Here is a 27297-nt window from a genome sequence, read left to right as displayed (position 1 = left end):
GATTCAAATTCAAATTCGGCAAAAAAATGCATTAATTATTTTGAAATATTCCTATCATTGTGGGGTCGGATTATGCAAAAAATTTAATCAATCAAAAAATTAGTGAAAAAAATATTCTGCTGAAAAAAATAGCATAAATAAAAAGATAAATTTAAAAAACGAAAAAAAAAAAACAGAAATTTTCCTAAAATAAAACAGTATGGAAAGAAATTCGAAAAAACAAAAAGAATTGCTGTTTTATCTCCTTATGTAATAATTAAACATATATTTAAAATAATCATCGCCTTCATAAAATTTTCTAAATAGAGCTGTTGAAAGCAATTACCCCTGTAGTCACAAAATAAAATCTAAATACAAAAAAGACGAATCAAATTTACCTAAAATATAAGCATGAAAAGGTAATACAAAATTTAAAAAAATATGTATAGGTATTTAGTAAGAATATTTTGTTTTAAAATCACAGTACCTACCTTCATATATGTTTTGTATATTACGTATAATGGATCTCTGAGCAGGGTTTGACGATGCCCATTTCGAAATTTGCACTTTAATTTTTGTGTTAATTAACGTATCTTTAGGCACATAAAAGCCTTCTGAAAATGAATGAGTGGAATTCTTGTAAGCACTTCAAAAATAATTTTAATTTGTTGAAAACTACGATATTATATTTATAAGAAGTAATATATTCAGAATTGATAGAGAACGGCGGTCTCAGAAAAAGAACATCACATTTTTTGTCAGAGAGTGAAAGTAGATGATTATATATTATAGCCCTCCAATAAATAAATACATGATGATGTTTTGCCAATTTGTGAAGTGTACATGTTGTAAAACAATTTCTCTTTTGTTGTTTCAGAGATCATCGATCACTGATCTGCCTCTCTTTGTATCTTCCGATCTCCCGGAAGGAAGCTGTTGACATTTCACCTGCGAACAATACAAGGTAAGAAACAATGGACCAGTTAAGCTAACAATACAGGAGAATGCACCATTAATCTTACTTTTTGTATTATGTCGGCTCATTGACACGTCTTACTGCTATCTGATTACGATGTTAAATACGTATTAACTTATTGTTACATTGAGAAAGGCGTATAAATATCCTGCACACCCAGTAACTACATACTAAACATTATTCGTATTTAGTAGAAACATTAGAAAACCATAAAAACTTAAAAGTTAGTTGAAACTTTTATAGATATATTGAGTTGTATTATATCACTGGTTTTTCCTGCATATTTATTAAACACGTTAAAAAAAAATTGCACAAAGGATTTAATGTTTGTTGCATCTATTAACATAAAAAATAGGCTGGTATACTAAAATTTAGATTTCTTAAAACACATCTATGCTCGCCTTAAAAAAATATGAAAAATTGCATATCATGTTTTTGAAGTAAGTTTATTATAACACTATTTTTAATAATTAAATAGGAACAAAAAAAAACATTTAAATTGCTAATATAGGTTAAGTACGCCATAAATTTAGGATTTTACCTATTCATATTTGGAGATACGTTGCAATGTAGATGTTTGTATTCTTAATAGAACTTTTGCCCCTATATGCCTGAATTTTTTTTCCTTATATGCTTGAAAAGACAAGTATATGAATCGTGCATATTGCCGGTGACAACATACGGACTAGAAACCATGTCTATAACACAAGAAAGTAGCCAGAAATTAAAATGCACGCAACGATCCATGGAAAGACAGATGCTCGGTGTATGTCTAAGAGACAAAACAAGAAATGAAGAAATAAGGCGCCAAACCGGAGTCGTGGATATCATGGATCTTGCAGTGAAATTGAAATGGCAGTGGGCAGGACACTTGGCGAGGCAAAATGATGGCAGGTGGACACCCAGAATAATAAAGTGGAGACTGTGGGCAAACAAAAGAAGTGTTGGAAGGCCACAGAAAAGATGGGTCGACGACATTGCCTCTATTGCCGGTAAAACGTGAATGATGAAAGCGGGTGATAGGAAAGAATGAAGACGTTTGGAAGAGGCCTTTATCCAGCAGTGGAGAGAATAAGGCTGCAGAAGAAGAAGTATTTGTAGAAAATCCGTATTTTAATAAATACCCAGGTCGATTTCAGTTGGCGTCTTTTTTAAAAAAATATTAAAATCAAATTCTGATTTAAGTATACTTTCAATCGTTCATTTTATTTTTTAATACAAAAATGAAAATTCGGACAATTCTTTCGCTTTGTTAGGACATATAAACTACCGTGAAGATTTAATGTACTGAAGGTCCTTATAAAGTTACATGATTCGAGATACTAAGTTAGAATAAATTTAACGTATCAAATTCAGAACGTATGTACTACGATTATAATTTTGGGAAAAAATAATAGTTTATTTGGTGATATAAAATTTAGTAACCCATATTTGTATTTTAGTGAAATTAAATTTATTTTTTTTTATTTCAAACGAAATCACGAATTTTTATTTTTGTTTTAGAATAAAAAATGCGATTTTTAAAATAACTGTATTATGGAGTTCTAAAAAGTAAACACAAAGTCATTAAATACGTATTTTTATTTTTTCCTATTTAAATCCCTTAAGTCTTTATTTAAGGTGACATATTTTTTTATTCATATTTAAAGCATTAACTTTGTCATCACTCATTTGATAATGTTATTAAATATTTACATTTAACATTTACTGACATATTTTTGCTTGGAAACTGATCAAAAAGAAAAATGGTTTTGCTTTACACGTGTGTAGTTTTTATTAAGCTTTCTTGATTTCATATTATTTTCTCTTTCATATTATGGTTGTTGATTTTTTCATTTGAAAAGTTAAAATCATATTTGAAGAAATACGGAAGTCGATTTTACCTTACCAAAATTGATCAAGGATATTTTCTCTTTTTGTCACTTTTCGCATGCTCCTTTGTAGCGGTGATACTTTATTTTTTGTTGCAAAACACTTTTAGTAAACCACGCCTTAGTTTTAAATTGAATCTGGCCTCCTGCGGTTCTATATTATTATAAATGTATTTTGAATAATTTTATCTTGGAACTTTATCTAGAGAAATGGAAAAGTGAACAATGGCTTCATCTCAATTTGCTGTGCAAAAAGCTTAGCGGGATATTACATCACCATTTTTGTAATATTTTACACAAGATTTAAACTCTACCAAGGAAAACCATTGCTGTATGATGCAATTTGTATGTGCCAGTTCTAGTGGATCGCTACAACACAATTTTCTTCCAAGTGCTATTGCCCTTCTAAAGGATAAAAATAAAACATTTTTTTTTAAATTTTGAAACAGGTGAATTATTAATCAAAACTTTATGCATGCAGCAAAATATAAGAAAGGAAATTTACGAAACTCTTAGTGTTGTTTAATTTTTAATTTTTGCACTACAGTAATCTAGGGTTTCCAATAACAGTGGTGAATTACAGCACAGTACACCCAGGCTTGAGAAAAAGTTGTCACGTTAGTATCAAAGTTTCTTTATCTCATCCATTTGTTGACATTTGTTATATAAACGACATAAAATCTTTACAGCTGTCGGAAAAATTCATTTGGCTGAATTATTCTACCAACAAAGCAATGCCTTAAATATGGTTAATTTCATCCCTAAAGTGTTCTTAAGATTAAAATATATTACAATAAAGAGGGAAAACATCTTTTAGATGGGTATATGGTAATCTAGGAATTTACTTGGCTTATGAACTGTCATTGGATGAAATAAATCCTTATCGGTAAACATTTGGACACACGTTGCATATTTTTCATTTAACTTATAATTACAAGAAGATAAACAATAATCTAGATTTTATGAATGTAAATGTATTTTCGTATTTTGTTGTAGGTAAATTAATTAACATAGATGAACTTCACTTTTACAACAGTAAAATTTCCAGCTCAAGAGATGGATAATATCAGGAAATACGGCAGTAAAAATATTGGCAACATGGTGAATGTTCACAATGTGAAAAGTGATCACTTAAATCGGCCAACAACACGTAAATGCCAAGACTTCTATGTCTGGATGTTTTCTTTCTCTGTTGATTTATATTTATACATTTTTTTCTTTTATATTTAAACATTTTTTTTCTTTTTATAAATACAGCTGTTAAAAATACGGAACACTTCATAGAAATTGTTTTATTGAACATTTCATCGGATTAAATTAAAATTTAATTTGGTGAAAGGTTATCAGCAGGCGTCAGCGTTATCTACTGCACCATCATTTATCCATAGACTTATGCTAGTCGGAGCAAGTTGTCAATTGAAAAATAACAACAAACGGTTAAGTCGGTATTACTGTTCTGTTATCGTAAGCAAGTTGGCGTTGTCTTGTGAGAGAGACAATAATCTCTGATCGCTATCGCAGACATGATCAACTAAAGTGGTAGATGTTGTAAAGCTTGTATTACACGGGTTAGAAAATGGTACAAGATCTTGTGCGGTTCATTGCACTGTGCCAAATCTTAGACCGTTTTAATTGGTGTTTTGGCGGCCTCCGTGGTGTAGTGGTCAAGACGCTTGACTCGCTTGATTCCCGGTGGGAACACAAAAATTAAAATTTGATTATTCTCAAGCCTGGGGTCCTCTGTGATTGGGCCTCCTGGCCTGTTGTGGTGCAAAAAAAAAAGTAAAACACCAGGCAGTTTCTAGGATTGAAAATTATGCGTAAACACGCGCAGTTTGTATAATTTTTCGGCACCATGACAGATAAAAAATTAGGAATTGTCTTTTGTATATCATGTCAATAAAATACCAAGCAAGGCATAAAAAATGTTGGGCTTTATTTTGAGAAATACAAAAAACTTCAAGTCCATCCGATCATTGAAAATATTATACTGTTCTCTTGTAAAAAGTAATTTAGATTTTAATTCATCAATATTGTCACCCTGCTATAATGTTCATGTTTATAATATAGAAAACATTCAACATAAATTTCTACGATATATAAACTAGAAACTGAAGATTCCAATGCAAAATGTGAATTATGACTATTTATTAACACTGCTTAACCTAACAACACTTTCTGAAAGAAGAACTATTAATGATCTCATTGTACTGTACAAAATTGTAAACTCTCTTTTTGATGCACCAAAAATACTTGAATTGATTAATTTTAGAGTACCTGCTGTCAACACAAGGAGTACTTTATTGTTTCATTGCTCCAGTATTTCTTCCAACCAACAAAACAATTCATTGATACAGAGACTGCATAGGTTAGGTAACATTTATGAAACGGCTGCAGACATTCTGTCCAATTTTTTACCATCTTATAAGTCCTCAATATCAAGTTTATTTGTAGCTGCTCGTCAAATTATTATTGACAATTCAATTTCATAAATTAATAAAAAATACTTACTTGTTTATTTTTATTACCTTAAACATGTTTTTTATTTTTTACTATTATATCGAATTGCTTTGTAGTATTAGCAAATACGCATTTCATAGATACATATTTTTATTTCTTATTTTTTCGTGATAATATATGCTTGCTTGTTTATTAATTTAACTGAAAAATGTCTTTCTAGCTTACCGTAACACTGTGTTTATTGTTTGCTTTACAGAATTTATTTCATAAGCTTATATCTTTGCATTTTTTGTTTATATGCTTACTGTTTTTTCTTGCATCCTTTGTTATTATTGTTTTTTTTTTTACTTTGTAAAACTTTTTATCATATCCTTTTTAACTAATTTCACTTTTTTTTTCTGTTTATTCTGTTTATTATTTAGTATGTTAGCATGTATTTTATTTTTATTTTTTGTAAATGCCTTTTCGGCGTTAATGAAAAAAAAAAAATATATATATATATATATATATAAATAACGGCAAGCTATACAGTTGACAAAATGAGCTATCAAGTGACGACGAGACTACTGAGAATTAATATTTCTAAATGAACATGGCTTTGCTAGAAAATTAGTTTTTCCGTAAAAAAAAGGCTGGAGTAAAGTAAAATAGCACAGTGAAACAAATAAGACTATTAATAAATAAAATGACGAAAGCAACAACTAATACGCGTTAACATTTCAAGTTGACCATTAAAAGTATCACTTGCGTGGGATGCGCAATATTTGTTTATAAAAAAAAAACTATTTTTTTTTAATTAACGAGATTTTTGACTCAATTTATGTGTATGTCACCACCAAATAGATCAATTAGCCGCTCAATTGGACGGTTAGGCTGTTTATAAAATGGCAGAATTAAACGCATAATGGCGAACGTTGAAAACGAAATGTTGAAAGCAACGTTTAACGAAAAGGCTGAACGTCGCTTAGAATATTAAATTTAATGCTACAAAAATAATTATTTTTTTCATTAAATTTATATTTTAATGTGAAGTTAGGTTAGATAATAAAAAAGAGTTTTTCTACTTTATTTGGTCCAACTTAACTTAACCTAACCCGGCAACATTCGGTTGTCTTTCCCAGTTAGCTTTCAACCAGCCAACATGTTGAACGTTGAGCTATCTTAATTCATTTAACAAATAGCCTAGATATTTAATCGAATGCCGGTATTTGATGAACAACCTAGCCATCCAATTAAGTGGCTGATTTAATGATTTGGTGGTGACATGTATACAACACAATATTTACTGGGCAGAATCTTGCACAAGATCTTGCACAAGATCTTGCACCAAGTTCTGACCCATGTTATCCGTGCGTTTGTACAATTGTCATGATAAGTTGATTTGTCACCGATTTCGTACTTGTAGTAAGTACATAGTTGCTAGAATTCTTTAGTGCAAGCTATTGAAATGTCTGTTGCAGTCACAACTTCAATTAATAAACATTTGAAATATCACATGACATATAAAAAACTTTTTTTAAAAACTTTCTTACTAGTGTTCATACTTACATTTAATTTTCATACATGGTAAAACTCCGTTATTGTGGTTCCGTGGCTGGTGTCGCTGACTCACGGATCAAAGGTCTCAGGTTCGAACCCTACTCTACCGAAACTCTTTTCTCATTTTCTTATAGTGGAAATGGCGTTCAAAACGGAAATATTTTGTAAAAAAACAAAAAAAAACACAAAAGTCAACAAATGCAAGAGTTGAGAAAATGTGGATGTTTATGAGTATGAATGATGAATGTTTTACAGTGTATATAGTGGCCACTTAGACCAGATAATGACAGGTCATAAGCCCCGTAAATGCCTAGACTTCCATATTTCATTTTCAAAAATGATGTCCCTCTCTGTTGCAACAAATTTAGATCTGAATAATTCCCAAGGGAGAAAATCCAGCCTGTCTGCAAACATTTGGACATACTCAAAACATTGTTGAACCACCAAACTCCCTTACATTGCATTTAAAAATCAGCCTCATGAGACTTGTCCTCGTGGAAAACCTCTCAAAATATGGAAGGACACCTGGGAATCCACCTCATAGGAGGAGCTACCCTCTAAAGAAGAGACCGTGTAGGTCTATAGCAAAGAAGAAGAATTAGAAGGTTTTTTTCAGCATAAATACTATCCCATCCCGAGTCTACAATAAAACACCAGTGCCGTTTATATATTTAAAAAATATATAATAACTTTTTATTAAAAAAAGATTCGTCATTTTTAAGATATTTGTTCACTACTTGTCTGCAAATATTTTGACGTACTTTGAAATTAAAATACATTATAGAGCTTAAAGGTTTGTCGTTAACTTTCACCCTTCTAAAATTTCAGATCAAAATGTCTTTGTAATGAGCAAACTACCCCTACAATTTCCTAGAAAGGATAATGTTATCGCATTTACTGAACGATTTAAAAGAGGCTTTAAAGGTGATGGAAGGTTCTCAAAGTGTAATTAACTATGGATATGTTAGGAACTTAAGCTTTCCTTTATCCCTATCCATTATTTTGCTACTATTGAACGATTTTTTTACGGACGTTTCTGATAATTGACAGGAAAATATACAACAGAGAAGACGTTACGACGTTATTAAGGAATAAATTCCACTGAACTTGATTACAAATTTAAATTAAAAAACGTTTAACTAGTGATAGTATTGACATTTCGTTTTATTGTCCTGTAAATTTTAACTTATCTAGAAAATGTTTTTAAATTCAATAGTATTTAACTCTTAAAAGGCTGTTCTTAAGAAATCCTTAACACGCGGTGGGGTAACATCTTGTTACCTCTAGCAAATGACAGAGTATTCTGAAGTTCAGATATTTGAAAATAAAAATAATGGGACTTTCTATTACATAATTTGTTTTCCATAATTTATAAAAAAATTAGTAAAATTTAGACCTGTTAAAGAAAAATAAATTAAAAATCGTAAATTCGCAGTCACGTTACAAGCGTGCACTCCTGCTCACTGCCAATAACTGACTGATTGAACGAGTTTCTTACTTTATTTTTGTCTCTTTCTCACACCCACCGAATACAATACAGCGTATCTGTCGTCATAGTTATTACAGAGTTCTTTTCTCGTGCTCTTTCTTATAAAGGCAGAATGGTGAATGTTACACAGTGTGTAAAGTGGCCATTTAAACCAGCTATTGACAGGTTATAAGCCCTGTAGATCACTAGACTTCTATATTACCTTCTCTTAAATGTTCTTCATCTCTGTTGTAATATGTTTATATAAACAGCTCCCCAGGGAGTTGAATCCAGTCCTTGTCTACAAAAATTTGGACAAACTCAAAATACTGTTGATATACAAAATTAATCGTCGGTAAATTATTTTGTAATATTAAGTTTTCGCAGATCGTATTCGGAATCACATTCACGGGACCACAACCCAATTCTTAATATTTCCATGAACTACGTGTTATATTAGTGAAAAATTATATGTTTGAGCTATTTAAGGTGACCTTAGACCTTTACTATTTGAAGGTCATTTTTGACGTATTCGACCTTGAAATCTATAGCCCTAGGTTTAAAAATATATTGATACATATAGCTTCATAAAGCATGGCAGTGAAACAAACAAGATTTATAAGAACAAAAAATAAATTGAATTAAAATGTGATTAGTTAATTGGTATTCTTGGACGTGAGAATATTAATGCTTTGTTTACATGCATATGAGAATAAATTATATTGCGTTCTTACATTAACAGATTAATTAGTTACAATCTTAAAACTGTAATTACAATATTGTTTTGTTTTGATGTGCTGTACAATCATGAACAAAAATGTTCAACCACTTAAACGTAGATACAATTTTATTATGAACCTTATAATAATTTTGATGAGTAATCTCTGGAGGCTGCTTGTAAATGTCTAATGGTCCAATCAAAGTAGGTATTGAAATATTATGATCTTGAAACTTAAAAATATTTATTAGCATTCCAACCAATAGGAGAATTAAACTTTGTTTAAGAAACCTTGTAACAGGTTTTAGAACAATCTCATTGTAAATGAATTAAAAAACAAAACGCAATATAAGTTATTGGCATCAATGCCTTAGCAGCCAGGGAGAGGATGAATGGCGAGTATCCAGCGCAATAAAACATGACCTCTTCGTCTAAGGTTAGGTTGCCCCAAATAAAAAATAAAAGAAGAAGGCAACGGAAACCACTTTATTTATCAAGTTATAATAATTACTTTCATCGAAAATTGGATGCATTTGTGAGAGAGGCAGGTTCGAGCGACGATCAGATCTGTTGTTAGTCCGCGATATCACGGCACCGCAACATTTTTTGGTTGGTTGGAAAAAATCAATACCACTTGATCGAGGTACAGAAGTGAACTCCCCCCTTAAGTTGTATGATTTGGAATATGCAGATGATGCAGTCCTTTTTGAAAAGTCTGTTGGTGATTTTCAGGAAATTGTTGACACTGCAGGTAAACTCAACTTGTCTGGGTCTTAATATTAATACAAAAAAGACTCAAATCATGTGCAACAAATCTTGTCCTGACCCTGATCAGCCTCTCTATAATAATAGACAGAGGATTGAGAAAGTTAACAGCTTTAAGTATCTGGGAGTACATATAACTGAGAATGGAAGCATGCATAAAGAGCTCGCAACCCGCCTAGGAATTGCTGGAGCAACTTTTAACATGATGTGTGTTGTCTGGAACTCTAGTCTATGCCGATTGCCGATTATTCAACTCTTGTATAATGCCAGTTCTACTATGGGTGTGAATCTTGGCACCTAACCAAAGCTCAAAACACTAAACTTCTGAGTTTTGGGAGTAAGTGCTTGAGAAAAATATTAGGTATAAGGTGGTTCGATTTTATAACTGACATTGAAGCAGCCTCCTATAACGATCGTCTTGAGGATGTAGCGGTGGACCTGGCTTGATCACGTGCTGCGCATGCCTCAGGAAAACCTAAACCCTAGTTGCCTCTTCTTTAAACCTGCGGGATCACGCCGTCCTGGAAGGCCGTCAATGACGATTTTTAGACTTTATTCGGTGGAATTAAGGGGCGCTGGATTGACATGGGAAGAAGCGAGACTGCTGGCTGGCGATAGGGTCTCCTGGAGGTAACTGATGATGTTCACATGCTCCACTTAGAAGCGGATGTGGAAAAGAAGACTTTAGACTAAGATACGACATCTGAACAGTTAGTTATAAAACAAACACCAACGGCAGCTTGTTCAAAATTTATAGATTTATTTAACGCACGCCAAGTATGCTAATTACAAAAGTCGACAATTTCTGGAAGATTAATGATCAGCGATTATTAAATTATAGCCATTTAAATTGTTAAATGTGTGATGAACACAGCTAATTTATAATAATTATGGCAAACATGTGTGCTAATATCTTCGAATTCTTAACTTTTCTAAGTATTTTTTGTGCGGGAAATTTCGAATGTTATTTATATGCATGTAAACATTTTAATGTAAACGTATATACATTACAATATTTGAGTTTGTCCAAATGTTTTAAGACAGAAGACTGGATTTTACCCTCTCAGGAGTCATTAAGATTAACAAAATACAACAGGGATGGAGAATACCTTAAAGAAGGGAATATGAAAGTGAAGGGATTAACAGGGCTTATGACCAGCCAATGTCAGGTTGTTAATATATACATTTAGCATTACAGTGTTAGTAAATCATAAAGACATTTTGAAAATAAAAAAAAAAAATAACGCAACTTGTCGAAACAGTTTTCAAAATGATATTTTTTAATTGTACTTTATTAATATAATATAAATGATATATAATAATAATTCTATACTTCTTCATGGACCTTCTCTAAAATGTTCTTCAGCTCTGTTGTGACATGTTAATATTAACAGCTCTCCAGGGAGTTGAATCCTGTTTTTGTCTACTAATATGATTACAATAATGTGAAAGGATGATACAGCGCGTGCCTTTACCTCCATCCACAAAGTTAACGACATTTTTACTGTGTATAATATATAAACGAATCTTATCCTATATTTTATTTTAAATATTAAATACATGTAAATACCAAGTCGAGTCTTTTTGTCATGTTATTGTAAAGATGGGAAGTGAGATGGATACGGTTTTAAAAACTAGACATGAGAAAAAAAATCTCACTATGAATATCTTTTTTAATTTCAAAAATTTACAAGTGGTCTAGTTTTAATATTTTACATTCAATATGAAGAACTTAAAAAATTCAGTGTTTTAATTTAGAAATTTGATTATTTTAAGATGATTGGTGAATTAAGAAAAAAAAATTAGTTGGATTAATGGTCAAAATTTTATTGCGGGTTTTTTTTATGATCATCACTGTATATGAAATGGTCATTTTAGTATCCTCCAACATGTCAGAAGTATTGCAAATACCTCAATATACATATTTTCTGCTTAATTCTTTGAAGCATGTTGGTATAAAAAACGTTTCACAGGTTCAATATGTTTTTTTGATACTAGAACCGTGATAATTATTAATTACGACGTTGATAATACAATAAAGACAATACATATTCGCTAACATATGTCACTAGTCTTTGACAGAATTAAAGAGTTGTTAACTTCATTACTGATATGGTGGTAGTAAAATTTATACTACCTTAAAAAGCGTTTTCAAATATTTTTTACACTCAATAATCAGAGAAATAATATCAGTTTATAATTTTTTGTTAAAACAAAAAACCGTGCCACAAAGAGTTTATATAGTTGATATCACTGTTTTAATGTCTATTGATATGTAACTGCCTTGTAAAAATACATAGTACTGCGTTTGCTTATTTGCATATTTTTCTTAATATGATTTATGAAAATTCGTTTAAGGTCATTTTAATACATTATTATTTTATTACACGTACGTTAACAAAAAAAACGTAATAACCTATGAACTTGGTAGTCTTTAGTTATATTGTGTAAATTGTAAAATAATTGCACAATGCAGAAATTACAAATTCTTGCGTATTTAGTTACTCGTTTGACCTTTCGATAGTTCTTGAGAAATACAATACGTTTTACTTGGTGCATTTTCGTTTTATCATAAGATGTTAATAAAACTTTATGTATTATTGATCGCAAAATAAATGTTCAATTGAAAGGATTCCAAAAATGATATTAAAACATCAAAATGGCGTTCAAAACATGACGTAAAATTGGAAAAATTCGTAAAGACCTATGATAAATACTTTTTTTCTATTTTATTTAAGACGGGCAGTAGGTTAGCGAGCACATGTGAGTTATGTATTTTATACGACTCACAAAAACATTATTTTCGTAGGTAAATATATAAACAATACATCAAGCGACGCAACGTGACGTTCGTTTATTTAAATGTTTAACCAAATTTAATATTCAAAGACTTTGAGTGTATTTCACAGATAAAAAAATTATTCCCTAAGTTCACTCCATACAAATTTATATGGCAATAGCGCACGATAAAACAAATAAACGAATTTATTTATTTTCTATGGTTTTACTCATAAACCCTCAGGGTTCTTCACATTACAAGTATTAATATTAATGAAAAAAACTCATTGAACGTGCTTATAAAGCTTTAAATTGCTGCTAAAGATAACGGATTTTTCGCGTTTTCATTTAAATTAAATAATAATTATCTGTGTTCACCTGGTCACGTATTACAAATAACAATACATTAGAAACATAGAAAGGATTGGAAATGTTCAACGAAATTTTTTTAAATACCTAGATTATAAAAACCATACAACGCCAAACTTACAGCCAAAGTGGATTTTTTACCCTTGAAAATAGACGCACTGTATCTATTCTAAATTATGATATTTACATAAATTATTGAATAATAAAGTAGATTCTTTTAACCTCCTCTCCAAAATTATTCTATATGTCCCCTTTTGCGTGACAAAAATAAGTATTTATTCCATCTGCCAGTCTGTAGCACTAACTATGCACAACACTCTTTCCTCTATCGTTCTTGCTCAAACTATAATGTTTTTTTCTTTCATCTACTGATATATTTTACATGCCCCTTAATTTATTTAAAAATAAATTCAGACTTATTATATCTCGCTGAGATACGATCCCACTAACTATTTAATGATGCTCACACTTACACACACCTGAACACTTACTCCCACACTTTTACACATAAACACACACCTACACTTACTCTCATACAAATTCACATAAACACATTCTTCTGTTGTAACACAATTTAATGATATGTATGATATTTTTTTAGAAACTTTGCTGGAAGTCTCTAAACCTTATTTAAAAAAAAAGGTTATTACATCATTGTCTACTGTTTGTTTCTTTAAAATAAATAAATAAAAATAACAATTTGTTAAAACTGATATCAATCAATTTTTCAAAGCGTATGTATTTTTTTATTAATGCTATACTTTACTTTATTTTTTTTATTTATTAATATACACGGCATGCAGTGCCTTTTACCTCACAAAAATACATATTTAAAAGAATATAACCACTTCAATATAATGTGTGAAAGAATTTTTTTTTACATAAATACTATAACGCAGCAGTTTCATGTAAAGCACATGTTAAGACATAGAAAATAAAAAAATAATATGAAATATAAACAATTTATTCATATAAGAATTTATTTTTAAATTTTATTTTATTTTTTAAAATTTTTTAAGAGGCACAAAATATAAGTTTATAAAATACTAAGAGCAAAAAACACATAAATGACAGAGTTACGCCCATATTATACCTCTTTTGCCTATTTCGCGCCCTCACACGGGCGCAATGCAATTCCAACAATAATTCATTGGTAAGTATCAAAAATAAACAGGGAATTTAAATATCATTTTAGTTTCTCAAAAAGGTAGATTATTTATTTCATAAGGTTAAGGTTACTCTTTGCAAGTAACTGCCCTTATCCCATGCAGTTGATTTAAAACCAAACAATTTATCATTTGTAATGTACGTTTAGCGGGTAATTTATTGGCAATGCATCGTCGACCTTACTACTCTTGGATTTACCCAACAAAAACCTTTTAACTGAACAAATTAATTAAAGATTGTCATTGACTGAATAAAAAACGTATTCATTATTTGATATGCTTAATCTCTTCGTATTACAATGGAAATTTTTCCGCCTTGAGATTATAGGCATTTCCCATGGGAAATAAAAAACTAAAACGCTAGGTATAGGACAAAGTAAGTTTGAGCTTTGTAAGTGCTTAGCTAAATACAATAGATATCGAATAAATCTCTATAAATTAAAAATAATGATTGTATTTAAAATTATGTAAAATTGTATGAGTTGATCACTGAATAAGTGAACAGTTTGATAATTCAAAACGCGAACAAAATACCAAATACTTTTGATGTTTTATTTTTAACGAGGAGCAACGAGTATTAAATGAAACTTTTTTTTTTTGTGTAAACAATCTATAATTTATAGAAATTTTACTTGCAGCACTAACTTTATGGCTATTCTATATATTATAATTTGATTTAAAATCAAATAAGAAAGGGTCTCTGAGATGGTTTGGTCACGTAGAACAATTGGACGACGAAAGAATGGTAAAATAAGTATATATGGCAAAAATGAACGGCAACGTAAGACAAGGAAGACGTGGCATGATCAGATAAACCAAAATGTTAAGTCTGGTCATGTCAAAAGCAAACAGAACCGAAGGGCATGTATGACAAGATGTATGAATGTGGAAGAAGCTTGGAATGTATGCCAGGATAGACGTGTGTGGCAGTCCATTCTCTCTGCCTACCCCTCCGGGGAAATGGCGTGATGGTAGTTGTAGTATTAGTAGAAATACTTTGTTTTCGACTTTTTTTTGTTTTCTTTTCATTTTTTATGTATAAAAAAGTAAGGGAATATGGAAGTCTGGGCATTTGCAGGGCTTGTGACCTGTCATTGGCTGGTTTAAGTGGCCACTTTACACACTGTGTAACATTTACCATTTTGCCTATGTTTGAACATCCATATTTCTTCCATTCTTCCATTTGTTGATTTGAGTGAAGTTAAAGAGCTGAAATCTTTATTGCTGTGAAGAGATTCATCTGACTGAATTATTTCACATACTAGGCAACGCCTGAAAACATTTTTTTTAATTTTCGAATTTTTTCTTGGGCCTGTTAGTTTTATCACAAGCCCTGTAAATGCATAGACTTCCATATTCCCTTATTTAAGGTTTTTTCCATGCCTGTTGTAATTTGTTAATCTTAATGACTTTCGAGGGGGTGAAATCCAGTCTTTTGTCTAAAAACATTTGGACAAACTCAAATATTGTAATATTATAAGGTTATTGAATATTTGAAAACTATTGGGGTTTTCATGTTTTATTAGGTGTTTAATTATGAAATCGTATTTTTTACAAACAGGTGAATTTTAACGCTGTTAATTTTCGTTAGCGTAGGAATTTCAAATAAACATATATGTTTTATTTTATCTGTTTTTTTTTTCATTAGTGTTTTCGTTTTTGCTGTTTCTCAGATATTTTCACAAATAATGATAGATAAAGTTGAAAATTCACAATATTTTAGGTTACTAGTTTCATCGTGGTATAAACACGGTTCTGTTAATATGCAACACAATATTTCGGTCAATTCTATATAACACTTAACATAAAAGGTACTTTGAATTTTCCATACAAAAAGGGCGAATTGGTAATATGTAAGCATCTCATATGATAAACTCATGAAAATCATTGTTTCTGTAATAATTAGCGTAATACACGTAGTACTTACGTGATTTTTAATATACGTGAATAGTGAAACCTTGTCAGTAACCTCTTTTTTTTTAAATATGTCTAAGGAATGCATACGTATATTTCAGTGCATAGGTTACGCGTGTTTTTTTTACGTCAAACCAGGAGGTTCAGTCGTGATTTAATAATATGCACGTTGGTGTATTAATTAATTTATGTATTTTTTGTAACGGTTTCATTAACTTAACACCAATTAAATATTGGTGTCAGAGGTTACATATCATAGTAGTATGAAGGTGTTAAAACGTGAGTCGGAATGATAGTTTCATGGACATAATAATAAAACTAGGATTTAAGACAATCAACCGTAAGCGGAAAAAATGTTGTTTTGAACTAAGTGTTATACCATTAAGTAAAAAAATAATATCGCATTGTCTTTAGATTATTTGAAAACCAAATATAAATACTTCTTTTTAAATTTGGTATGGTGACTAAACTAATAGTCAATAACTATTATCCAAAATAATATACCGATTTCAAAAATATAAAAAAGGAATGTTCAAAAAAGGGATGAGTTATAATGAGTACTTCTTCATTTTTTAATCTAGTTAAAAAAAACATTTGTTTACAAACCAAAGTTACAATATTCCAAATAAAATTTTACTATTCATTTTTTCTCAGACAATTTTCTAAAAACTAAAAAAAACTATCAATTTTCGTAAAATAATATATATCCATAGTGCTTTCAAATAAGTAAATCAACTCACCGTGCCACCGCCATTTGTGTACCGTTTACTATCGAAAAAATAGAAAAGATTCTAAACATTTTAGATTGACACACAATAATTGATATAGATAGCCATTTTAATTATTTAACATAAGTTAATGTGAAACAATTCAATTAATAAATAAGTATTAAAAATGTCAATGGCAACGCATAGATGTCACTGAGATCTTAAAACGACTTTGTAATTGTTGATGTTAAACATGTGTTAAATTATTATTACAAAGGCACTAAACGTTATTTGTATACTTTATGTGTTCAAATTATTTTACCAAAGGATGCAATTAGATGCGGTACAAAAATAATGTATGATATTAAGACATGAGATTCATTTCCTATGATATATCATTATTTTCCCGTGACCAATTAATATTACGTAAAACAAAGCGACTGAACTCAAGACCTTGATCTGCCTCTCGTGATCTATGACCACAAAGCCGAGGAACCGGTTTCTCAACAGCGTGACTCTAATATATTTAGGAAGTTTAGAAGCAGTAAATAGTAACACCGTGCTGTATTCTTTTTCAACAATATTTCGTCCAAAATCACGATTTTATTCCACACTGTCCCTGAGTGGTGAGCTTTGCAAATAAATTTGAAACCGACTGAAACCGTAGATTGAGCTATTTAATTAACAAATTCAGTCTGTTTCGACACATACATGACTTTTGTTTAGCAGCTGTTTGGCGGCTACAAATGAAGTATTTAGAACTAATTTACGAGCTGGAAAGTAAAAAGTTTTATTTAATCTGCTAATGGTGTCAAAATTTCGTGACTGTAAAATAAAAATAAATTACGCAGTATGTTACAAAAACGTTAAATAATAAATTGCTATCAGTTTCAGTGGCAACCAAACCAACGTTTATTATAATTTATTTCAATCGGTTTCTTCGTTGCCAAGAGATTTCTCAGGGTATCTCAGGGTGCCCATCTGGCACCTGTTCTTTTGAATTTGTTTACTAACGATGCAGAAAATGTATTCTCCTTTACTCGTTTTCGGCTCTTTGCAGGCGACAGTAAAATTCCAAAAATAATTAAAAATACAAATGAGTGTTTGCTGCTTCAGTCAGAAATGGATTATTTTAATATATGGTGAAAAGCCAGCTACCTTGAATTAAATATCAAAAAAAAAATTAAAAATATATCACAACTGCAAATATTAATTTTGATGTAGTCAAGTCTATGAAGGACTTCGGAGTTATCATGGACTATAAATGTACCTTCAATGAACATATTAATACTAAGATTAACAAATCGCTAATACTCCTAGGTTTTTTTAGCAGGACATCTAGTGACTTGACTAATATGTCCACAGTTTAAACATTTTATTGCTCATTTGTTCGTCCGTTTTTAGAATGTGCCTTCGTAATCTGGTCTTCCTTCTCTGAAGGCTGGATAAGTCATCAAATTGGTGCAACATCGTCTGCTAAGAAAAGTAGCATAGATGATTGGCCTCGAGAGGGGAGACTATATTTACGGAGAAATGGAGTCAATGTTAAAAATTTAAATTCTACAAAAACGTAAAAATAACATAGATTCCATATTTATGTTTAATTTACTAAATAGCTTATTTGATAAACTATCGTTACTGATACAAATCGGATTCAATATTCCGATCCGCCGGTTGCGAAATATTAATTTGCTGTTTCTTGATCAACACAGCACAAACTATGACTTACATGCACCAATGTCTCGATTGTGTTGCGTTGTAAACTCGAGAAAAATTTGGATGTTTTGGTGTAAGTCTTTATGGATTTCAAAAATCACTCGAATTGACCAGACATTGATTGAGGTAGTAATACTTTCTTTTTTTTTCCTAGCTTTAATTTTATTCAGTTGTATTTAATTTAATTTGTATCTGTATTTACTTTAACTAAATGTATTTACCATTTTTGAAATGGACTGTTTAATTTCGTCAATAAGTAAAAAATAAGCAGGGATTGTCCGCCGCCATTTGTCAGTTCGTTTAGCGTTATCCAGGGTGCACCTCGAGAAGGTGAATTAAAATTTCTCCCCAATTGTCGAAGGCTGCCCAGCAAGACGCTATTCTGATAATCCAACGGACTTCCTGAGTGTGGTTTTCAAAGTCGATAGAATATCTGTCTGTCCCCAGATCAGGACAGCATATTTTCTTTTTCTTTCTCATTTTTGGTTTTTTAAAATTCATTCTTATGAACATCCAATCTGATTTGGTTAATGAGATACCGACATTTATCATTTGTAAGTAAGGTTGCTAGCTATCTAGATACCTAGTCTGAGATTATTATTATTAGTCCTTTAGATGCCTGGACTTCTTCATCCCTTTCTCTCAAATGTTCTCCATCTTTGTACATTTTTTTCTAGATTCAAAATGGATAATAGTGCATTTTTTTTCATTAAATGTAAGTAAGTTTGTGTTTGCCCATTTAGTCAACATAGTTAGGTCTTTGTTTATGTCATTGTTTGTTAATACGTCTGTTTGATTTTAAAACATATTTTACATAAATCTTTCATTTCGAAAACAAAAAAATTTTTTTTTTGACCATAATTGAAATCGACTGAAAACTAATTGTTATACGGGCCTATTCTTAAATTTAAATTTATAAATTCCATTATATATCTCAAAGGAATTTATCTCTGTTACGTATTTAATCTTACATACGGTTTGACAGAAAAACATTAAATGTGCTCTAGATTAAGAATTTATTTAATTTTTAACTCGAATCAAGGTTCTCAGTACACACCTCGCAACTAAAATTATTTACAGTGTGCGTGATTGCTGCATTCAATTAAGACTTTTAGGTTGGTTTATCGTTTTTGTTTTAAAGTGAAGGCCATTTTTTATTCTTCCGTTGGATGTCACGACTCCTTGGTTTTCTATCTGGACAAACGGTGTGACGGCTCCAATTTACTGAACCTTTTTGACTAAAGCAATTAATTTTATAAGTTTTTTTGTGTGATCAGACCTAGTAAAGATACCCTTTTCGCGTCGAATCTAACCCTTTTGTACACTGTGAAACTATGCAGTGACTATACTCAGGCTGCGTGGAGTAAGTAAAGGGTCACACGTAACTTTTAAAATTGCGTATAGGCAATTATTTGCCTAGATACTGCAATGGCTTCGAAATTTTTAAGGTTGGATGGGTGAGAGAGAGCTTGGAGCCTTTTTAAGAACAAAAAAATAACAAGTTCTAGTAATAAACAAAAAAATAATATTGGAAACCATACATTTTTACTCTACTGTTAGGGATAATACATGTATGTTAATATTTTGTTAATGTGCACATTGTATTAATTTTGCTATGGAAATATGATATTTTTCTACAAAATGCCTAATAAATAGATATTATCATTTTAGTATGTTCATTATCAAAAGACTTCTTTCAAGTACTATAGCAAGAATGTATGCATGGTTAAATTGGATCAAAATCTAATAAGGAATAAAGTTATTAAAAAATTATACACACATGAGTCTACGTCTACATGTGGTATGTGCTGATTTTTTAGAATCACAATTTTATATATCTATACAGCCTGTAACTGGGAGGTTGAATCATTGATAGCAGAGCGACGGAGGACCTCAATACCTATCAATTTAACCTCCTTGTATGTTTCGCAATTTTCGGATATTTAAGAAATTTTTGTAAAAATCCGTGTAGCCCAACTATTAAATCTACAATCGTATTTTTTTCGTAGGTCTTTCATCTTAAAATACATTTTTGAGTTGTTACTTAATTTATATCAAATAAAAAAATAATTTACATTTTGATATATTAACTATTTAGCTTGGACATCCAGCTTAAAATTGGATTTTTACAAAAATTTCTGAAGAATCCTAATAACTTTTTAAAGACTGAATATCGCGAAATATACATGCGGGTTAAATCAACAAGCATCAAAATCCTCCGTCGCTCTGCTACCGATGGTCCACCTTTCCAGTTACAGGCTGTATAGCGAGAGCACACTTGTTTATTTCAGTGTATAAATAACTTAATATGGCGCCAAAATGACCTAGGTGGTCAAAACAAATAAAACGCTCACTGTCTTTTTTAAAAGTATGTTGCATGCATAGTAAAATTCAAATAAAAATAATGTAGACGCTTTAAAATGTTTTATTATTTTTTATCAATATGATTCTATAAAAATCTCAAAACTAAATTCGATATTTTTTTATTATTTTTTATTATAAAGGCAATCCATCTTTAGAAAGACGATTTCTCTAAATTGGATATGATACAATTTAAAAAAATATTTCATGATAATTATTTAGTAAATTTTACCATAAAAAAGCATGTATATTATGTGAATTCAGATAAATGATTAAGTCAAAATTAAGCCCCCTTTGGAGTTTAATATCTAATGTTAAAGAATATTAGCCCCTCAGGGTATAATGTCATAAGTGAGAAATTAGCTGAGGAACTAGTATATCAATTTACTAGATTTACATATTGTGTAGGCGATGTTGGCTGAGAAATATGCCTCCGCTACCATAAATTTCAGGAATTCGTGTTCCAGCGCTAAAAATTGCTTCTGTTCCCTTAATAAAGTCATAAACTCACATTGTTGACTTTTCTGTATTACCTAGTAAAGGATACGATTATTCAGGCAATAACCGTTCTCGCATTATTGCTTACTGTAGCCAATACACTGTGGTTTTTTATACGATTTTTCCTCGTGGTTTTATGTTCCTTGCAATATTAATATGTTGATTTAAGAAGAATAAGAGCAATATTTTTATTTTAAATACACCTAGTACCTACTAACATTGAAATATTTTGAGAACCTGATACAACGATACAAGCAATCAATTTTAGTATAAACAAAGCAATTCGTAATCTTCTTTCTTGTAAACAAATATCGCGATTCGCGTTTAAACAACTAAGCAAATAAAAAACTATTTTAAAATACAAATAATTTTGTGTTTGACATTCAACGTAGATGAGTCGTATTTTTTAAAGTCAATTTAGTTTGAAGATCCATAATCAAATTTTAAAATTTATTGAAAATAAGGTATCGTAAGGTTTTCAAATAATAATTTGAGCAAAATTACCTAAAAGATAATACATGTGATTTACAAAGATGATTATTTTATGAATTTGAAATTTTATTTACTACGTTGACTATCAATTTTAACAGTGTCCACATAAATTTCATACACATTAAGGTTATAAATCAAATATTTCTGTTAAGTATTATTTCAGGTATGGGGTGAAAAGTAAAGAGGGTTGTTAAAATTAATCAATAGGATTTTATTCGTTTCAAAGTGATACATTGAAAGGGGAACACATAGTAGCTCCAAAACCGACCTTTTTCAAATAAATAACATATGGTTAATACAAAGTGTTTATAATAAAAAAAACATTTTCTTCTTCTTCGATGGCGCTACAGCCAGAATCGAGCCTTGGCCTCCGTCAATTTTTACCTCTAACTCCGCCTGTCCTCAGCAGACATTTTCCAATGTGCAACTTATAGAAGCTGTGCTACAACTTACTCCATTCTCCCACCTCAGTCTGGATCTTCAAATTTTTTTTTACCCCTGGATGTCAAGTCATGACTCTCTCAGTAACTCGCGCATCAGACATTCTTTGTGCGAGCCCAGTCCATCTCAACCTGAGCAGTTTCATGTTGAGATTCTAGGGGCTTCATATATGCTCTACAATTGGCATTTTGCCTAGTGCGCTACTTTTTTCAATCTTTCACGGGACCACAGATTTGGTGAAAAATTCTCCTTTCAAATTTGTGCAGCATTTCAGTGGATATTATGTCGGGTTGGTCAATTTATGTAATAAATACACGTAAGTTAATGCTTCAAAGATACAATTTTAAATAAAAATATATGTGTCATATGTTTAAATAACATATTTAAATATTCCCAACTGGTTTTGGGCAAAAAACGAATTCAACAACTGGAACTTAAATGTTTAGTATATTAACATAAACATAAGAAAAAAAAACGAAAGAATAATCAAAACCTTTTGCCTTGCATCCTATGCAACCGAGAAAAGAAACTGCAAGTTTTTGTCGCTGGTTTTTCGTTCGTATTGTTCTATCGTGAATGGTCACCTTAAGTTTTCTCCACATTACGGTAGAATAATGGCAAAATAAATTTAGTCCACGGTACTAAGAAATTTACGACACGATTAAAGACGCCTCATAATGGGATGCTGAATTTATTCATTCTCGTGGAAAATTATCCACATTATAGTGTGTGAAAATGGTAACGATAAAAAGGAAATTGGGAAAATGGGGTTAATTCAACACATTAATATTTAAATGGGTTTTTTCCAGGTTAACGTCTTAATTACGGAAAATGTATCAAAATAAAACCTGAGTGATTAATTATTTTTGGTTAAAAAATCCTTTTTTTTATTCACATTTTTTTTGTTTTTGTTCGTTACATTTTTTATTTTTTTATTTTTGGATCATTTTATTTTTTACAATAAAAACAATCCATGCCTGTACAGTAAAATAAAAAAATAAAAACCGTTTTTTTTTTTTTCGAGATTTTTTTTTTTTCTTTATGTCGTACTTAGAAAATTATAAGATCAACAGATATTTACATTTTCATTTTTTCTTAATATATTAAACCACGCAAGTTTTAATCGAAAGTGGCATATTTACATTTATAAAAGTGTTTTTTATATTTATTTCAGTAGAACGTACCAAGCTTTAAATAAACTCGAAAAAGCTTTTGCCATAAAAATATATTTCATACTAAATGTTATTGAATAATTGTATATTACCACTAATCGACTTTTATATGTCTACCGGTTTTGAGACGTACCCGTCTTTTCGTCAGGATACCAACATGTAAAACTCACTTTACACCTTCACCATCGTTGTTGCACAAAAATATAAAACCAACATGCCAAGCATTTTAAAAAGCAATCCTTACATTAAGTAACAAAAACATTTTTTGTTGTGGGAGAAATAGTTGAAAAAAGAGAGGGAGATAATGAAAGGAGGGGCGTGAGTTTAATGGGTATAGGGTGACCATTACAATCAAACATCGTATAATGGACTATATTGAAAGTTGTTCAATTATTGATATTTGATTGATATCCTGACGAAGAAACGGGTATGTTTCGAAATCGGTAGACATAGAAAAGTTGGTAAGTGGATATTAACAAATATTTTATAACATGTACCTAAATGTTTGTCCACAAACTAAATGCTTTAAATATTACTAAAAATATATTATTTTGTTAACATATATATTTCGGATTTTATTTTATACCCAAATATTTCATTTTCATGATCATTTTCTTTAAGTCATATAACATCGATTTAGATAATGAAAACAAGTCGAGGTAGGATCTCATAATACCACTCATGGGATGACAACCTGTTACGTTATGAAATCTGAAGGAAAATTAAAGTCTAGGGAAATAACCCCCAACTGAATTCAGTCCTTGTCTACAAAAATTTGGACAACTCAAAACATTGTTGATAATCTCAACTGATTCAAAAAGTGGAAAAAATAGAAAAAAAAATCAGGCTTAGGTGAAATAATTCATGCAGATGAGTCTCACATGTATCAATAAAAGTTTAGCTCTTTAACTTCACAATTAAAAGCAAATGGAAGAATTGAAGGAATGTAGATATTTAAACATTGACAGAATAGTGAATGTTGCTTTAATGTAAATGCCTATACTTAAATTTTCCTCCTCTAAAAATAATATTGTTCATCACTTTTGTAAACACAATGATACCATAATGAACTCCCTAGAAAATACTATAATATAATATACAAAATAATTTAATATTTTACACAGGTACACAAATCGTTTGTACAAAACTTTAAAAACTGATCAACATGTCAATTTTAAAAAGTATAGATATTGAACAAAATTTAATCCACGATGTTTTGGGTATCTCAAAATGTTTGTAGATACGCTGAATTTCTTCCATAGGGAGTTTTTTAGATTTAAATTTGTTGCAAGAGAGAGGGAAAACATTTTGAGAAATGAAAATGAAAGTTTAAGCATTTACAGGGCTTATGAGCTCTCATTGTTCATAGGTAAATTGATTAAGCGGGATGAGTCTCACCTACATGATCAAAATCCAGATTTTAGCTCTTTTACTTCACAAACGTCAACAGATGGAAGAATTGAGGAAATGTGGATGATTAAACATAGGCAGTAGTAGGCAGACTGGTGAGTGATACACAGTGTGTAAATTGACCACTTAAACAAGTCAAAGGTAGGTCATACACTTTGTAAATGTCTAGACTTCTATATCCCCTTCTCAAAATGTGTTCCTTCTCTGTTGCAACAAATTTAGATCAAATTTAATTTCACTTAGATGAGAATTTATGTAGGTGCGTTGAATGTAAATTTTATTGCAATGACTACAATCATTGAAATGCATTATAAAACTTGCTATTTATCTAATCTTCTAAGAGCAATTTTTGTTTTATTGCCCCAATTTCCAGAATGTGTCAATTAGTAAATTCAACACCCACTTGGAATTCTTTGGAATAGATCTTCTGGCTTTTCGTAAATTCCTTTGCCATTAACACGGCGTAGGGCGAATATGGATTGGCATAGGTTACATCAAATTCTTATATGTTGATCGTGTTTATGAATTTATTGTACACCATTATTTTACTGCCCTTGATGTCTTTGCTACAAAACTTTATGTTATATTTGTTTAGTTTCTTGTATTTATGTCTCTTCTTATAATTGTTGTTGGCTCAGACCGTATATACCTTTCATAAATAAAAATGTATCCAAAATTTTATTTTTTTTAAATTCTAGAATATCCAAATAAAAATGCGTGTTAAATGTTCGCTAGATAAAATTTTTTTTCAACTTTTTAGTTACAAAATTGAATCCATTAGAAGTCTGTTTAATTTCCTTAAAGTCGAAATACGACACGTTTAAATATTTAATCTACCAACATCAAAACGAGTTTTTATCTCTTTTTATCACCAGCTTTGCATATTACGTTGTCTCGTTCAATCTCGATGCCGCTTAAACCCCGCTTAGTAAACTCCAAAGTACAGGCAGTTTATTAAAAATATTTTTCATTAGTCGACCTCCACCCCCTCTCCGGACCTGTTACCCTCCTTGCCTTGTGTATGGCATGTTTATTTTATAAAAAAAATCAGCCATCTTTTCCCGCCTTTTTTAATAACGCGCAATATGCCCGCTACGGGCATAAAATAGTGTTCTTTGGAATGAATATGACCGAGAAAAACGTTTATTTGCATAATAAAGGATTTCTAATAGAAGTATTTCCTTTTATAAATCGAGAGATTGAAAATCCTGCAGCAAAGTCATATGATTTATTTCTCATTTAATTAAAATAGTTAAAAAACGAGTATTTGATTATTAATAACAAAAAATTACAAAGATAGGTTACAAGGGCAAAGAAATGGCGTCTTAATTTGAAAGGTTCTGCCAACATTAAAATGATCAGATCAGACGTGATGGTACACAAAAATATACCGCCATGTGAGATAAAAAAAATAATTAAATGGGGACTTATAAGTTTCTGCTGTTTCTAAACATATGGTGTTAGCTTAGCCTGTACACAGTAGACGATACTATACCTGACTTCAACGTAAAGCTTTACCATAAAGCTTAAAATGGCAATATAATTTGAATTTTTAAATCACGATTTTTAACTAAAAACATTAAATTTGTTAAAATTTAACGGTAGAAGAAAAATCAAAGACCTTTTAAACTTATTCAAAATTTAAATTCAATATGGTATTGCCCTAAAATATTACCTCTCATCCACTTCAGGGTGCCTAGAAGAATGACTAGAAAGGTGCCACCGTTTTGTAGCAACAATTCACGGACAGTGTATACTTGTTATGCCGTATTAAACAGACTTCATGAACTCGGCAATAGTTATTCTCACGTATCCGATATATTTAGTGTAGGGTATTGTTCCTATGGAACAAACCTTTTGAACTTTTTCAAAGATGGTGAATGGTAATCATATTTATTTATTCATGCATTTCATAATAAACACAGTTTATTGTTCGCTTTGCCCAGTTGTATGAAACAGTACTTATGATTTTCTTGTTGTATGACTGTAGAGTGTTTTATCATTTTAACTTTCTATTGAATATGCTGTATAATTTTTTGGTTAATTTTATAAATGTAAATTTTGTATATTTTTTTTATATATGTCTTGGGTATAAAGAAATTTATGTTTAAAAAAAAAACACTAAGCCAAATATGTAGTATTATAAATGTTTGTTAAATTCAGATTTGCTGTTTATGTTAATAAAATAAAATAATTAAAATAAATATAAGATGTTATTTTGCCGAAGTGTAAACAACACTTTTTCATAGCGTTAGACATGTCGAATTTCATGCCAAAAAAGAATATTTAGGGGGAATTTAGTGCATTATTTTTCCAAAAAAAATCTGCAGCTAGAGCACAAATAATTTTTGTGGAGACTTACTGTGACCATGATCTGTAAGAACATCACTGAACATCATCGACATCATCATCTTCATATTCATGATCTCTTCTCTGCACCATGAATCGCTGAATGTAGTGTATTATGAGCTTATCAAATTAAATCTAACAAATCCAT

At 30.5% G+C, this 27297-nt stretch overlaps 2 long non-coding RNA genes across 2 annotated transcripts in view; one reads left to right on the top strand and one right to left on the bottom strand.

The window, feature by feature from the left end:
- The window catches only part of LOC148277252 (uncharacterized), a 45583-nt gene extending 43836 nt beyond the window's left edge, over window positions 1–1747 (top strand). Inside the window, exon 2 of the long non-coding RNA XR_015823543.1 lies at window positions 857–1747. This is a non-coding gene — a long non-coding RNA (uncharacterized LOC148277252). The remainder of the gene's footprint in view (window positions 1–856) is intronic.
- On the bottom strand, window positions 865–27297 carry LOC148277251 (uncharacterized). Its single transcript, XR_015823544.1, has 2 exons — window positions 27163–27297; window positions 865–927 (listed from the first exon to the last, which is right to left on the bottom strand). It is a non-coding gene; the product is annotated as an uncharacterized LOC148277251 (long non-coding RNA).

This window comes from Micrasema longulum, unplaced genomic scaffold (genome assembly GCF_059751315.1).
Source record: "Micrasema longulum isolate JH-2025_06_02 unplaced genomic scaffold, ASM5975131v1 h1tg001063l, whole genome shotgun sequence".
NCBI classification, from domain to species: Eukaryota; Metazoa; Arthropoda; class Insecta; order Trichoptera; family Brachycentridae; genus Micrasema; species Micrasema longulum.
Note: the sequence above shows the minus strand (reverse complement) of the source record. Positions and strands in the feature narration are given on the sequence as shown.